Here is a 16,053-nt window from a genome sequence, read left to right as displayed (position 1 = left end):
TTTGGGGGTTCACGGGGGGTGCTGGAGCCTATCCCAGCTGCACACGGGCAGAAGGCGGGGTACACCCTGGACAAGTCGCTACCTCATCACAGACAACATTCACACTCACATTCATTCACTAGGGCCAATTTAGTGTTGCCAATCAACCAGGTTGCCAATAAACCTGGTTGATTGGCAACAATCCACTCTTTGGAGGTGGAAGAAAGCTGGAGTACCCGGCAAACTCAACACAGAAAGATCCCGAGCCCAGGATCGAACCCAGGACCTTCGTATTGTGAGGCACACGTACTAACCCCTGTTTCACCGTGCTGCCCTCCATTATATAAGACAACTGCAATACAAATGTTCCAGCTTCTTTGTGGACATTCCAATTACGGAAAGAGCAAAGTTTGCCATGTAAGCAGAGATGAAGATGGTTGAGTGAAACTGGAATATAAATCCAATCCATACCGGTGCTCTCACGTTGAAATCAATCTTTCCATCTGCAGCCTGCCTTCTCGTGTGCAGGCCTCCACATATATAATTAGAGGTAGCTGGCCTGTCAATCAATCCGACCCCGAGCTCCCTAAATCGCCTCAATGTATTCTCCTGCAAGCCCCCTGACAGCGTGGCGACACAATCCCCCCCCCCCCCCCCCCCCCCCCCTCCTTTGACACGCAGCGGCCCCGCTCGCCATCAAACAGCAACCAGGGGAGTTCCTTGCAAGGCTTTTGAACGTTTGGTAATTGTAGGCCTCTATGACGCTAGAAAAAACATGAAAGAGTTGATTCAACATAGGCTGACCATATTCTGAAATCCCAAAAAGAGGACACACATATGCGTGCCAAGGCCGGGACTAGGTGAAAATTTGCCAATGATACTCGAACTTGCTTTATAAATAATATATTTATTTAAATTAAGCATTTTTTTCTCCTCTGTTGACAGCAGTGTCGGCGCTAGGAATTTTCAAAATGGGGTCCCAGGGACCCCATCAAGTCATAAAAATGGGGTCCCACAGTAAATTTTTGGGGCCCCACGTTTTTGTAAGCGCTTTGAAAACAAATGATAAACGTAGGCATTATCCTGTTATATCTCACATTCTATATTGTGTTTTGCAAAAAAGGTGTCATAAACGTTACTTAATTCATTAAAAGAAATAATTTAAAAAAAAGACAAATTTGTATGCATATGTAAATGTATTCAGTTATAAACATTCATTCACTTTCTTCTTTCCTTCATGGATCTGAACTTTACCGCTGCTGCTAGTTTTTTCTATGTTTTTATTTAATAAGTCGTAGGTGTATTTATTTCAGTATAAAAGTGTAAAAAGTGTTTTGCTTGGGTCATGAAATGATGATAATGGTGTGCCAGGGCATACATACATTTTATATTTAACACTTAAATCTCTGGAGTCTACATCAACTTCAGATCTATTCCTCATTTCAAAATGTTTTAGTTTTTTTTATGTTGTTTTTTTGTTTGTTTGTTTTCCGCCCTTTTTTGTCAAACAAAACTATGTTTTTAATGGCAAACACACAAAATATGCAAAATCTTACACAAAAAATATTTTTCAAAGCGGAATACTTAATGTGAAGTAATCGGAACCTTGGATAGGTCAATAATTCATTAAAACATCAATATTATGTTTTGAGCAGTGACAGTTTGAAAGAGAAAAAACCCCAGCTTGTTTTAATTAGTCAACTAACTTTTTCTAAATTACATTTCACCTTTAAGCTTTTTTATTTCACTTTTGTTATGTCTTTGTTTATTTTAATAGTATTTTTAGAATGTGCCGTGGGCCTTTAAAACATTAGCTGTGGGCTCCGGGGCACACTTTTGACTGCTATAGATAATAAAAAATTTAATCTGATAAATCTATGGATAAAAAGCAGAGCCTGGCGACGCATGCCCGTTTATCATAACTCTCTCGCTCTCTCTGTCTCTGCCCTTCCCTCACCAATGCTGCTGCGCACACCTTCACAATTTGTTTTGTTTTTAACCCCTTCTTAACCCTGGACGTACATTGAAAATACACGCAACCCTAACTGAAAATACCGGACATTTGAGGCATTTAAGAAACTCCGCCCGGACAGCGCCGCAAAAGAGGACATGTCCGGGGAAAAGAGGTCAGTCTAATTGCTGATCTTGCTTTACCCCAATCAGCAATCATTACTTGAATATTCACAAACACCAGAGAATGTTCCGGAAAGTGCATGAGTGGAGAAGCTGCCCCGAGGCTAAAAGAAAAAGAAGTGCAAGATGCTCTTGAGAGTCAGACTGAGAGCAGACCTCTGCTTCCTCCGACACCATGCAACACTCAAGGCCTTTTGGACACCAGCCAGCCTCCGACATTAGCATCCCATGAACATTCATGCAGGAAGAGCTGAAATATCAATATCCAATTCCAAAGTGAGAGTGTGTCTTCCTCTCAAGTCGTATTTGGAATACACCGAGCTCTTAATTCAGGCTAATCTATATGCAAACATAATAAACCTGCGCGGTGTTTAATAAATAAATAAAACGACAGGTTTCATCAGAAAAGTGTAAAAAGAAGTTAAGCCTTTACAGGACACTCACTGAAACACTTAAACAATATATTACTATAATTATATACAATGGGGATGGTGTGGCACGGTTGGGGGAGTGGCAGTGCCAGCAGCCTGAGGGTTCTTGGTTCGATCCCCACCTTCTACCAACCTCGTCACGTCCGTTGTGTCCGTGAGCAAGACACTTCACCATTGCTCCTGATGGGTCGTGGTTAGGGCCTTGCACGGCAGCTCCCGCCATCAGTGTGTGAATGTGTGTGCGAATGGGTGAATGTGGAAATAGTGTCAAAACGCTTTAAGTACCTTCAAGGTAGAAAAGCGCTATAGAAGTATAACCCATTTAACATTTATATATACACATATATTGACACGCACCATATGAACCATGTTGCATTATTTATATTTTCATCATTTTTACCATCCATCCATCCATTTTCTAACACTTGTCCCTTTTGGGGTCGCTGGAGCCTATCTCAGCTGCATTTGGGCAGTGGTTCTTTATTGGTTTCTGTAATTTGTTTCACGTCCGCTTAAAATTAAAATACTATTGGGAACCTGTTTAATAAATGTTTATGTGTCCGTACAAACCATTGTAAGAGTTGCATGCACCAACATTCTGGGTATAATTACCCGATTATCAAAATAGATTCATAAAATGAGCTGACATGGTATCTACAAAAACTATTTCCAAGTAAAGTTTATTAACTCCGTTTGTAACATTTGAACAAGACTGCTCAGTCTGTGGGATTCAGAGAAGAAAAAAAAGCAATGGAAAGTAAATTTTTATTCTGGTACTGAAATATCTGCCTCTCACGTCCGACAGTTGGTTAAAAATGACAATGAAGCAAGCTAATCTAATCTAATCTAATCATACCTAACAATTATTCCATTACATTTGATGATAATCTTCTTTTAACAATTGTAGATTATTTTAAGCAATGAAATAGTTCAAATAGTGTACTGTAATTAAAAGAAAAAAAAATGCATTAAATGGGGGCGTGTGGTATCAATTTTAAAAAAGTGTTGGGATCAATTAAATATGGAATTATTCAATGATAAAATTATATAATATTTGATCAATATTCATCATGAAATGCTGTTAGTATATTAAATAAATACTATTTTTTGTTATGATCTTTTTACATTTTTGCCCATTTTTTATTATTTTTACCAGGTCGTCATCAATGTGTAGATTATTGATATCTATGTATATCTATGGTATATATGCTGAATTTCCCCCAGGGATCAATAAAGTACTTTCTATTCTATTCTATTCTATTCTATATAATGGACAATGGAGAAGCATAACCTCCCAGGCAGAGGTAAATGGGTTATTGTAGTATAGCTCTTCAAGAGTAATAAATATTCATTTGCATCTCATGATTATTCACATACGTTTTGACCTTGCTCTGTGTCTTCACCTACAGCTGACCCCTCCCTCCCCTCCTTGAAGAGTGAAGCCATTAAAAGATGTAACCGCCACCGTCTTAATCTTTTCCACCCAGACTCAGCCTTCTTTTACGTCTCGCTTTCGCTCCTTGGCCCAATCCTTCTTTCCATCCATCTTTTTGATGGAACGGCTCAATTAAAGGGCCAGCGTCAGAGGAGGGGGATACCATTTTTCACCATACAGTATTAGCCGAGGCTGCAAGTCTAGTCTGACGACAAACATGGCTTCAAGTTAGGCTGTAGAGGTCTCTGCAGCGTTTCTGCATGCGCACGCCTGTGTGTGGTGATGTATCCTATTTGCTTGTGACATTCGCCCTTCCCTGCTCTCTTTTGCTACAGGATACTCTTCATCTGGGCCCCGCCTTCGTGTGTGTTGAAGCATCCCCACCTGTAGCCATGCTTCAATTTAGCATCACATTGATCTCATGTGTGTATTTGCCTCACAAATGGCTTAAAAGCTGAACTTTTTCTGCATGATATGCATACTAAACTGTATTAAATAATTGTAGTACTTAATATAGATATAACCATGTAGAAGGCCTGGCTGGGCTGATATAAATAAATACAATCAATAAATCAGTTAAATGAACAATAAATGAAAATTTACTTGATAACTTTGCCAACGTCAATAAATTGTCTTGCTCGTGTGTGTTTGTTTTCTGTCAAACAAGGTGCAAGAGGGTTCACTCTGTGCATCGCTCTCAGCACCTAGGTGTGTTTATTCAATAGTAAAAAATTAAATGAACAGAGTGAACCCTCTTGTCATCCATCCACAATCTTTGTCCCTGTAAGCAGAAGCTAGCTTAGACATACTGTATATACGGACAGGTGAACCAGTATGCTGAACTTGTTGGGAAATGACGGCAACAACAATAACAACGCAAATCCCTGAGAGGTGATGGACAGATGGGCAGAGCCTGAAGAGCTGCAGCCCGCCACCATGCTCCCCACTCCCTCCCCTCTGTTGCTAGTCTCGAGATGTTGTAATATGTATATGTGCTTTGCTATGGAGGTTTTTTCCCACTCCAGACTGGGCCCCCTTAGGAGCCCAGTCTAGATTGTAATTTTTTTACTCATCCTCCCCCAGCGTTTACCTTGTGGCGACCCATCAGCGTTCCTGTTCTGTAACCCTGTACACTGTTTGTTTGTCTAAACTTGAACGGGTTTGTGCTGAAAACAAAGTTTTGTTGTACTTGTGCAATGACAATAAAGACCTACCTACCTACCTACCATAACAACAAAAACAAACCACATGACCCAGTTTTTCTAAATGGGAATAAAAACTGCACTTTAATATTTATTGAAGATACAGTTTTTGCTAACAGAGGTTGAGAGTCGATTTTATTTTTATTTAAGATAATTCCAAGTTATTGAACTTCCAATCACAATGGTAAAAAAAAAAAAAATGTTATTGTGTTGAAAGGGTTACTTGCATTATCACTTTTATGTATTGTGATTACTGGTCTTAAAACAATGCTCACAGTAAGATGGTTTATCTGCAATAATATATGGGATATCATATTATCCAGAAAAATTGGTTATTGGCCCAGGCTTACCATAGAGTAGTATTTTAGAGATTACTTCAATCAATCAATCAATCAATGTTTATTTATACAGCCCTAGATCACAAGTGTCTCTACTTATTTGTTAATAAACGGAATGGCACCAAAGCAGTCCCTCGTTTATCGCTGTTAATTGGTTTCGAACATGACCGCAATAAATGAATTTCCACTAGGATTCATTAATAACGATTTAAGCTAAAGCACACAAACTGTTTACAATCTTTTAAATATGTCTTTTCAACTGTATGAGAGCCCTATTGACATAAAACAACACCCTTTAGTCGTCTTTTTAATATAATCAAGTAATGCTGCCTGAGGCTGAGCCAATCAGGGGCCACAATACTCAACAGCATGCTCTGATTGGTTTGGTCCTACTACTCCTGAAATATTGATATTTCTAGTTTATTTAGCCATTTTTATGTATGAAAATGCTTCACCCTAGGGACCAAAAATTTTTAGAATATGCTTTGAAAAAATAAAAGGATCCAAAAAATGTGGTGAATTTTGAAGATTTGAAGCGCAATGTGGCGAGGGACGACTGTATAAGACATCAGCGTGTCATTAGGCATCAATCTGCAGAATATATTTTTTACTAGAATAAAGTCCAGTCTAAACATACACTATATTGCCAAAAGTATTTGGCCTCCCATCCAAATGATGAGAATCAGGTGTCCTAATCACTTGGCCCGGTGTATAAAATCAAGCACTTAGGCATGGAGACTGTTTCTACAAACATTTGTGAAAGAATGGGCCGCTCTCAGTGATTTCCAGCGTGGAACTGTCACAGGATGCTACCTGTGCAACAAATCCAGTCGTGAAATTTCCTCGCTCCTAAATATTCCAAAGTCAACTTTATTATAAGAAAAGTGAAGAGTTTGGGAACAACAGCAAGTCAGCCACCAAGTGGTAGGCCAGGTAAACTGACAGAGAGGGTTCAGCGGATGCTAAAGTGCATAGTGCAAAGACTTTCTGCACAGTCAGTTGCTACAGAGCTCCAAACTTCATGTGACCTTCCAATTAGCCCACGTACAGTACGCAGAGAGCTTCATGGAATGGGTTTCCATGGCCGAGGAGCTGCATCTAATCCAAACACCACCAAGTCTAATACGAAGCGTGGGATGCAGTGGTGTAAAGCATGTCGCCACTGGACTCTCTAGGTTTGGAGGTTGCCAGGAGAACGCTACATTTCGGACTGCATTGTGCCGAGTGTGAAATTTGTTGGAGGAGGAATTATGGTGTGGGGTTGGGTTTGGCCCCTTAGTTCCAGTGAAAGGAACTTTGAATGCTCCAGGATACCAAAACATTTTGGACAATTCCATGGGATGGCACTTCAAGTTCATATGTGAGTAAAGGCAGGCGGCCAAATACTTTTGGCAATATAGTGTCATTCCATGCTTGTAACACAATCAACAAAAGTTGACGGAACAGAGTAGAATAGAACATTGACACCTATGATGAGGTAAATATGTCATTTAAGTTATAAAAAAACGAGCAGCGGCGACTCTACATGACTAATGAACATGTGTAGACGTATATGGGCTGTCGTTGCTCGTGGCAACACACTGAAATATTAACACAACTGCTGCCAACTGTTTCCTGCTGTTCAGTAGAGGGCAAGCTGTGTGTCTATGTGCTGTATATCTATGGCATGCAGCCAGGTGTTCTTGTGCACACCTCCAGGCCCATGTCAGTGATGCCACACCCTTATTTTCACTTCCTGTGACGGTTACACTTACATAGCTACCCTCCCCTTATTTAAATCCCACTTTTGTGTGAGTGTGTGTGTGTGTGTGTGTGTGTGTGCACCGTCAATGCCGCTGCAGTAGAGATAAGAGCAGCAGACTAGAAAATTGTTGCTGTCTGTTCCGCATGTGATGTTCCCCATGCGGCTTAGCCTCACGCTTCATGTGCATGGACATTGTTGCAACACAATCACACAATCACACACTCAACATGCCACCGCTCGCCTATTAGGGGAGTGAAATTGCTTTGTTTTGCCGGGGTCAAAAAATTTTTTTTTTTGTATCAGTTGTGCAGACTTTTGTGCAAGGAAAGGCAACTTAAGGCGGCATTATGGATATGACACATGATGTCAGAGGAGAAAGGAAGTCCAACAGGTTATTTGGAGTAGATTCCAACAAGTAATAATAACGCGACACACTCCTGACATAATGCCTGCAGGTGAGGAGACATTTCACTAGGAAATACCTCATTTACATATAGTAGGTAGATGAGCCAAAGGTGTGATGCCACTTCTGTAACAGCCTCATTTAATCCTCTCATCACCTCCTTCAGTGCAGACTATAGACACACACACACAAAAAAAGCTCCTCCTACCTCCACAGATGCTCCTTTTCCTGCAACAACTCCTGCTGTGGCCTATCTGTTGCTGCTGTCCTCCTCCTTCTTCTTCTTCACGGTGCAATGTGCTCCTCAGTGCCGTGCTGATGCTGCAGTGAGAGGAAAAACACACCCTCCTCCGGCCGCGCTCTCCCTCGGCCTGCCTCTCTCTAATTGGCTGCCTCTTAGAGGTGACATCACCCTTCGTCTGAGCCTCCTCCTCCTCCTCCTCATCCTGTGCTGCCTCCCTATCTTCAGCTCCCTCTCCATGTGCATCTCTGGTCATTCCTCTGTTGCAAGCACACACTTGTCCTCCTCATCCTTGTTGTCGGCCAGGGTTGGTATCAAGATGCTCTTAAATCCACCATTTACAGCACATTTTCGGAACCGAGTCCTCATCAGAGGGTGAGCTGGAGCCTATCCCAGTTTGACCTGCTCAGCCAAATGAGTCTTTTCAAATGTTATTCATCTCTCAAGCTCCTTCATGCCAGCGAGACACAGAAGGAAGCAGCCTTGGGTTCATTATTGTCCAATTAAAAGGGGTGTCGGGTAATGAAACGTGCTTAATTCGAGTCTCTTATCCAGGGAAGATGCACTGATTTCTGGGTAATAATGGCCTCCTCCTCCTCCTCCTCCTCCAGAGGTGATGACCAGATAAGGCCATTATTATATATGGCGATAAAAGATCTCCTGGTTGTGTCCTCTCTGTGTCTCCATTACTGCGGATTGATGGACATTTTATGCTGCCGATTACGATACTGATCATGTATGAGTGAGATGGACCGATACCAATGTCGATCACATGTATCACAGTGAGGTTCATGGCTGGTGAGGCACTGACTTCATCACTGTCAGATTTACAAACATATGAACCCTAAAGAGTATCTTATTCACCATGTGATTGGCAGCAGTTAACGGGTTATGTTTAAAAGCTCATACCAGCATTCTTCCCTGCTTGGTACTCAGCATCAAGGGTTGGATTTGGGGGTTAAATCACCAAAAATTATTCCCAGGCGCGGCGCCGCTGCTGCCCACTGCTCCCCTCACCTCCCAGGGGGTGATCAAGGGATGGGTCAAATGCAGAGGACAAATTTCACCACACCTAGTGTGTGTGTGACAATCATTGGTACTTTAACTTAACTTCAACTTTACACGTACAAACTGTAGCACACAAAAAAGCACATTTAATTAAAAAAAAACGTTATTATGGTCTTACCTTTACTTATTAAAGATTAAGATTAAAGTACCAATGATTGTCACACACACACTAGATGTGGTGAAATTTGTCCTCTGCATTTGTCCCATCCCCTTGGGGAGCAGTGGGCAGCAGCGGCGCCGCGCCCGGGAATCATTTTGGTGATTTAACCCCCAACTCCAACCCTTTTTCTGCTGAGTGCCAAGCAGGGAGGTTATGGGTCCCATTTTTATAGTCTTTGGTATGACTCGGCTGGGATTTGAACTCCAACTTACCGATCTCATAAATGAAGTCCATGCGCCGCTGTTGTGCTGGATTAATGCACCCCCGCCGTAGAATGCAAACCCTGACGGGAGTGTTATAACTAAAGCCCACACTTAAACTTTCCACGTGCAAGATTGAATCTATTTAAAAAAGTGTAACCGAGGGTTTATAAATGTCGCCTATACTGTATGAAACTACAAAATAACAAACACGGAGGCTCCAGTTTCCAGGAGGACCACTTTATTTACCTTCTTTCAAAAACCTCCGCTCCACTCCAACGTGTCATCACTTCCGCTCTTAGCGCCTTCAAAATAAGAGCTCAAGGCATATACTGTATAACAGCGTATAACAGGAACTTAACATCACAAAGAGGAAAACCCAAAAAGATAGGTTACAAAAGTTATTTAATAAGAAGCCAAAAAGTGCAAAAACAATAATGTTCGTGTTGGAGGAGTTGTGAATGAATGAAATATGAAATCAGTGCTGCAGTCTGCAGGTGTACCTAATGGTGTGGCCCTGCAGTCATTCACAACTCCTCCAACACGAACATTATTGTTTTTGCACTTTTTGGATTCTTATTAAATAACTTTTTTAAATAGATTCAATCTTGCATGTGGAAAGTTTAAGTATGGGCTTTAGTTGATATAACACTCCCGTCAGGGGGTGCATTCTACGGCGGGGGTGCATTCTCTACCACAAGGAGGCAGGATTACTGCGAGCCTCAGCCAGTGCGTCTTTTGCAGCCGTTTTATGATCGCTCAGCACAAGAAATACTTACACACATACAGTTGTTGACAAAATACACTGTACATTATATACCTCAGCTAACTAAACTATGGAAATGTATAATATAATTCATATAGCAATACGGTCTCACTGCACAGCAGGCCAGCAGTTAGCCGAGTCCGCAATCCATGTTGAGGCACAACGCAGTGACGTGCCTCAACTGGCTGCTGATCACCGCACCGTCTCTTCTCAGTATTTGAACGGCAAATGTGAAAATTCAGCGATTTTGAATAAAAATAATCTAAAACTGGTGAAGTTAAATGGAAAATAACTTTATTGTATAATCACTGGATACATATAACAATTACATTTTTTTTCCTTCCATGACGGCACGTGAGGCCTCACCTGCCTCCAGTGACTGCACGTCACTGATGTATCAACTGTAAAATGTTCAATGTATCTATTGTGAGTGCCAATGTTCCCTCTAATTTTTCATGTGTGTGAGCAAACACAAAAACTCCCTGAGCATTCAGTGGAGCCCATGTGAGCAACATCAGACGCACACACTGTGGCTACACCAGCAGCACACCTGTCCCAAACCTGACTAAATAACAAGTTCAATCTCCATCCATCCATCCATTTTCTACCGCTTGTCCCTTTCGGGGTCGCTGGAGCCTATCTCAGCTGGATTCGGGCGGAAGGCGGGGTACACCCTGGACAAGTCCCCACCTCATCGCAGGGCCAACACAGATAGACAGACAACATTCTCTTATTATTATAATCAAATGACAGCATTCATGTCCATGAGGTTATTTTCTAATATAAGTGTTTAGGCCCACTTACAATGACAATAACAAAAAATAGTATTTATTTAATATACTAATAGCATTTCATGATTAATATTTATCAATTAAGATTCCTAATAAATGACACTTGAATAAGCACACATTTAATTGGTAAATCATAGTGTAACGACCTGGAATGACACTTTATGTGTGGTGTTGGAGTCGTCCGACTTTTTGTGTGGCTGTAAACGCATCACTGGCTAAGTGCCATATGTGCATGTGTTGGCGCAAGTGAGAAAGAGCGAGCGGCTGCTGTTGATATAACAAAGTTGCTTTTGGTCTGGTTTGTACTGCAGAAAATGACCAGTTTTGCTAGATATCATTATTTTTACTAATGTTTTGGTGATGTGTTTATGGCCGACAATAAAGAGTTTTGCTCAGTAAAGTAATGGATGGAATTCATGTCCTCGAAGCGTCTCGACAGACGTTACAATATTTGAACAATGATGACGGAAACTGTTTTCTCTGTCGTGTCCGTGTGTCGAAAATTGTTATGCGCTTATTTTTTTATTTGATTTTGTGCGTGGCATAGATTTGCCGTGCGCAGAGGACGCTTGAGCAGTGCGCAATTGCACAGGCGCGCACCTTAGAGGGAACGTTGGTGAGTGCTATTAACAGTGTAACAATATCAACACAATATTCAAACTACTTCCTTATTCTCTTTTCTTACGTACAATTGTTGTAGCAAAACAGGGTCAATAGTACGAGATAACTACAAAAAAAGGTAAAAATGGTTATCTGCTACTCATTGAAATAATTTTTGTCCTCAAAGACTTTCTGTGTTTAGGAACTTACTCACTGACTTTGTAGACATCAACAAAAACAAAATAAATATTTTTGATAAAACGAAAATATCGATCATACAGTGATACTGCAGTACCCTTGGTGTCAACACCACAAATTTACTATCTTATGTGTTGTGACTGCTACAGTACTGACACACCAACACTTGCTGTTGTATTATCTTATTAATCTACTTGTTCATTTCCTGTTAATATCTGCTTACTTTCTTCTGTAACGCGGTTCCATCTCCACTTCTTAAACTTTACAAAGTACTTATTTCTTGGTGTTGTTTCTTGTTATTTTAGAGGCTAGCTCACTCTCTGTGTGTGAAATGTTTAGCCTCGTACTCCAGTGATGATAATACTTAATGATACTTAAGAAATTAAGAAATGCAGTATATTTTCTCTAATGGAGTTATACAGTGCATCCGTAAAGTATTCACAGCCCTTCACCTTTTCCACATCTTATGTTACAGCCTTCCAAAATGGAATAAATTCATTCTACACACAATATCCCATAACGACAATGTATTTTTTTTTCTTTTGAATTTTGCCAATTTATTAAAAATAAAAAATCAATCATGTGTACATAAGTATTTTGTGGATGCACCTTTGGCAGAAATTACAGCTTCAATTCTTTTTGAATATGATGCCACAAGTTGGCACAGCTATCTTTGTGCACTTTCGTTCATTCCTCTTTGCAGCACCTCTCAAGCTCCATCAGGTTGGATGGGAATTGTTGGTTTTCTTCCAGGATGTTTCTGTACATTGCTGCATTCATTTTTCCCTCTAACCTGACTCGTCTCCCTGTTTTTGCCGCTGAAAAAGCGTCCCCACAGCATGATGCTGCCACCACCATGCTCCACTGTAGGGATGGTATTGACCTGGTGATGAGCGGTGCCTGGGTTCTTCCAAACATGACGCCTGACATTTACGCAAAAGAGTTCAATCTTTCTCTCAACAGAGCAGAGAATTTTGTTTCTCATGGTCTAAGAGTCTTTCAGGTGCTTGTTAGCAAACCTTTTACAAAACCCAAAACCAGTGAAGTTGGCACGTTGTGTAAAGTGTAAATAAAAACAGAATACAATGATTTGCAAATCCTTTTCAACTTATATTCAATTGAATAGACTGCAAAGACAAGATATTTAATGTTCGAACTGGAAAACTTTGTTATTTTTTGCAAATATTAGCTCATTTGGAATTCGATGCCTGTAACATGTTTCAAAAAAGCTGGCACAAGTGGCACAAAAGACTGAGAAAGTTGAGTAATGCTCATCAAACACTTTTGAAACATCCCACAGGTGGACAGGTTAATTGGGAACAGGTGGGTGCCATGATTGGGTATAAAATCAGCTTTCTTCAAATGCTCAGTCATTCACAAACACGGATGGGGAGGGTCACCCCTTTGTCAACAAATGCGTGAGCAAATTGTTTGCGAACAACATTTCTCAACCAGCTATTGCAAGGAATTTAGGGATTTCACCATCTACGGTAAGTAATATCATCAAAAGGTTCAGAGAATCTGGAGAAATCACTGCACGTAAGCAGCAAGGCCCGTGACCTTCGATCCCTCAGGCGGTACTGCTTCAAACAGTGACATCAGTATGTAAAGGGTATCACCACATGGGCTCAAGAACACTTCAGAAACCCACTGTCAGTAACTACAGTTGGTCACTACATCTGTAAGTGCAAGTTAAAACTCTACTAAGCAAAGCCAAAGCCATTTATCAACAACACCCAGAAACGCAGATGACTTTGCTGGGCCCGAGCTCATCTAAGATGGACTGATGCAAAGTGGAAAAGTGTTCTGTGGTCTGACAAGTCCACATTTCAAATTGTTTTTGGAAACTGCAGACGTCGTGTCCTACGGACCAAAGAGGAAAAGAACCATCTCTTCTAGGCGCAAAGTTCGAAAGCCAGCCTCTGTGATGGTATGGGGGTATATTAGTGCCCAAGACATGGGTAACTTACACATCTGTGAAGGCACCATTAATGCTGAAAAGGTACATACAGGTTATGGTGCCATCCAAGCAACGTGTTTTTCATGGACGCCCCTGCTTATTTCAGCAAGACAATGCCAAGCCACATTCTGCACATGTACAACAGTGTGGCTTCATAGTAAAAGAGTGGGTACTAAACTGGCCTGCCTGTAGTCCAGACCTGTCTCCCATTGAAAATGTGTGGCGCATTATGAAACGTAAAATACCACAATAGAAACTCCGGACAGTTGAACAACTTAAGAAGAAAGAAAGTACCAATGATTGTCACCACACCCAAAATGTGTCCTCTGCATTTGACCCATCACCCTTGTTCACCCCCTGGGAGGTGAGGGGAGCAATGGGCAGCAGCGGTGATGCGCCCGGGAATCATTTTTGGTGATTTAACCCCCAATTCCAACCGTTGATGCTGAGTGCCAAGCAGGGAGGTAATGGGTCCCGTTTTTATAGCCTTTGGTATGACTCGGCCGGGGCTTGAACTCACAACCTACCGATCTCAGGGCGGACACTCTAACCACTAGGCCACTGAGTAGGTAAGCTGTACATTTAGCAAGAATGGGAAAGAATTCCACCTGAAAAGCTTCAAAAATTGGTCTCTTCAGTTCCCAAACGTTTACTGAGTGTTGTTAAAAGGAAAGGCCATGTAACACGGTGGTAAAAATGCCAGTGCCAACTTTTTTGCAATGTGTTGCTGCCATTAAATTCTAAGTTAATTATTATTTGCAAAAAAAAAAAAATTGTTTTTCAGTTCAAACTTAAAATATCTTGTCTTTGCAGTCTATTCAATTGAATACAATTTGAAAAGGATTTGCAAATCATTGTATTCTGTTTTTATTTACGATTTACACAAGGCGCCAACTTCACTGGTTTTGGTTTTGTACTCTGGTACTAGAGTTGTTAGAGACTTTGAGAAGTGAACAGCAGGAGAACATACAGAAAACTCTCCATCCATCACTTTGTATACATACATCTTCCTGTCTATATGAAAAGACTGTTTGGCTGCAATGGTGTATGTGCGTGTGTTCATCGACAACCTGATGGTGCCAGCATGCCCATCTGCCAGCCGTGGCTACACACACGTGTGCCGGGCGAGCGGACAAAAGCTGCAGAGGGCGCAGACATCACGGGACTAGTGATTGATGGCACTGGACTGTCCAGCAGGAAAGAACCCTCCAAGAGGAAGAATATTTTGGGTCAAAAGTGAGGAAGGTCCAGAAATGGAAAGGGAATACAGTACAATCAGCCATGCTATAAATAATGTAAACGTCATATAAACAATATCCAATATTGATATTGGTCCGATATCAGCAAAAAAAAACAAGTAAGTAAAATGTCCGATAAAAGCTCTGATAACAGCCCCCTTAATTAAGTGGTAATATATACAGAAAATGTTAACACAACACTTATGTAAAAGAATATTCACTTTTTGACTTGTGGCGTCACAACAACATGGCGTGAGGAGACATTTTCCTCAAACGACTGTGTGACTCCGAACCTTTCATCTCTCTCTCGCCTGCTCGTTTTCCCTTTCAGTCGTCCTGCATGGACTATTAGAGGCTGCTGGCAGACTGGCGGGAGATGGCGAGTGATATATGTGGGAGGGACGGGGGCGGGGGCCCTAGAATGAACAACATCAAGTCAAGAGTCGAAGGAGAAACAGGCCGAGTCAGCAAAAGACACCGAGAGACAATTCCATCAGCTTAAAAGCAAAAGGGGGCGGAAGTAATCTAGTAAATGGCTGCAGTGTGGATGGAGAAAATGTGGATTGAAATGCGACACAGGATGGCGAGAAGTGAAGAGAAGGTTATTTGTGCAAAGGTGGATGCACACGTATAGAACACATGCATATGGAAAAAGTCAGTGACGTCTAAAGGGCACAGGAAGAAAGAAACAAAATATAACACAAATAATAAAAGGAAACTGCTGGCTAAACAAGTGGTAGCAATCAATCAATCAATCAATCAAAGTTTATTTATATAGCCCTAAATCACAAGTGTCTCAAAGGGCTGCACAAGCCACAACGACATCCTCAGCTCAGATCCCACATCAGGGCAAGAAAAAACTCAACCCAATGTGATGACAATGAGAAACCTTGGAGGGGACCACAGATGTGGGGACCCCAGCCCGTGGGCGAGCGGTGCAATGGACGTTGAGTGGATCTTGTTAATATTGTGATAGGATGACATTAAAAACTCTATAAAATGTTAATTTTTTTAATGAAAAAAAATTTTCATTTTTTTTTAAATTTATTATTGGATTCTGTGTACATATTTAACACAAAACATAAATACAACAATGATAATAGAGACTGTACTTACAATTATAAAACATTACTTAAATAAAAATATGTCAAAAAGTGTAAACAATT

The 16,053-nt window shown here is 41.1% G+C and overlaps 1 protein-coding gene across 1 annotated transcript in view; it reads right to left on the bottom strand.

The window, feature by feature from the left end:
* The window catches only part of l1cama (L1 cell adhesion molecule, paralog a), a 96,675-nt gene extending 88,692 nt beyond the window's left edge, over positions 1-7,983 (bottom strand). The window contains 1 exon segment of the mRNA XM_062053067.1: positions 7,874-7,983. The gene's annotated coding sequence lies outside the window, so the exon portion shown is untranslated.
* Between the last annotated feature and the right edge of the window lie 8,070 nt (positions 7,984-16,053).

Source organism: Entelurus aequoreus, linkage group LG07, assembly GCF_033978785.1.
Source record: "Entelurus aequoreus isolate RoL-2023_Sb linkage group LG07, RoL_Eaeq_v1.1, whole genome shotgun sequence".
NCBI classification, from domain to species: domain Eukaryota; kingdom Metazoa; phylum Chordata; class Actinopteri; order Syngnathiformes; family Syngnathidae; genus Entelurus; species Entelurus aequoreus.
The sequence above is the reverse complement of the archived record's forward strand: the minus strand, read 5'-3'. Positions and strand labels throughout refer to the sequence as shown.